Source organism: Frankliniella occidentalis, unplaced genomic scaffold, assembly GCF_000697945.3.
Source record: "Frankliniella occidentalis isolate FOCC.00 unplaced genomic scaffold, Focc_3.1 Scaffold28, whole genome shotgun sequence".
Lineage (NCBI taxonomy): Eukaryota > Metazoa > Arthropoda > Insecta > Thysanoptera > Thripidae > Frankliniella > Frankliniella occidentalis.
Genome location: NW_026267158.1, coordinates 1,306,743 through 1,308,071, shown reverse-complemented (window position 1 = coordinate 1,308,071; position 1,329 = coordinate 1,306,743).

Here is a 1,329-nt window from a genome sequence, read left to right as displayed (position 1 = left end):
CGCTGCTCGTGCCGCTGCAGGCCGGACGCGGTGGCGAAGGACCGCGAGCAGCTCGCGCAGCCGTACAGCTGCTTGCCGAGGTGCGAGCCGAGGTGCTCGAGCAGCTGGCGGACCGAGACGATCGTCTGGCTGCAGCCGTCCACGACGCAGGGGAAGGGCTCACCTCGGAAGTGCTTGCGGACGAGGTGCTTGACCAGGGTGCCGGCGCTGGGCTTGAGCACGCCGCACGCCACGCAGCGCTGGGGGCTCCGGCGGGGCACCTCCAGCAGCTTCTCCAGCAGCCGCTCCAGCAGCAGCGCAGCCATCTCCTCCTGCGACACACACCGGCGTATGACGCACGGGGAAGTCCCTCCTCTCTCCGCCTCGCCACCCAAGGACCGGCCCCACCACACGTACCTGTTCGGCGGCCCGCGAATTGGCAGGAGCTGGGCGCCTGATGCTGCGCTGTTATGATTGCCGCGGAGCTCGTCGTGGCCCGCCCGTGTCCTTGTCGGCGAGGTGCCGTGCGACCGGCTCCACGCGGCCCGGCCCGCACTGCGTTGTGTTGACGAGCCGACTGCCGCGAGCAGCCGCGAGGCGAGGCGAGGGCCGCGCCGGTACGAGCAGCGCGGCCGCGGCGCGGCGTTGCGTGGCGTGGACGCGCGGAGTGGCCGGGCGCGGCAGGAGCGGCGACGGCGCGGCGGCGGCGGTCGCGGGGCTCGCGGGGCCGAGGCACCGGGCGGCAGGGGGGCGGCGGTGGCGGAGCCGGCGTGCATGGACGCGCCTGACCGGACTGTGTGCCTTCGATTTGCCGAGGGACTACACCAAACTAGGCACGAGAATTAGTGTAATAGGGAATTCCCCTTGCCCCCCCCCCCCTTCTTCTCCCTCTTCCGTCTCTGCCTCGTTTCCTCCTTCCCCCTTCTCCTAAGAACCACCACACGCCCTCTAAATGGCAGGGCTGCAAACTCTGACCGGGAAAAGTCGTCGGCAGTCTGTCTTTTTGATAACAGGTCTGGTTTGTTTGTTGGAGGCCGAGTTACATGCTGGTGTACAAGACTAAGACCGCATGGTGATCAACGGGGATGAACATTTTGAAGAAGTAGCAACTCGTACTACTCGTACTGCTTGTGCTCTCACTCTCGCCCCCTTCCTCTCTCTGCTCGTGGGGAAGGTTGGGGATCGGGCCGTGATCAGTACACATACAATACTTATTACACTGTGTACAGGGGACTCGACTCCTCTCCGATAAACAGAAGCTGTTTCCTCGACAGCGGCTGCGCCTGCCTCGGGGGCAGCCTGTGTAGACTCTGAAGAAGATCCTAGAGGTTGCATTTTCTTTCTCCCTCG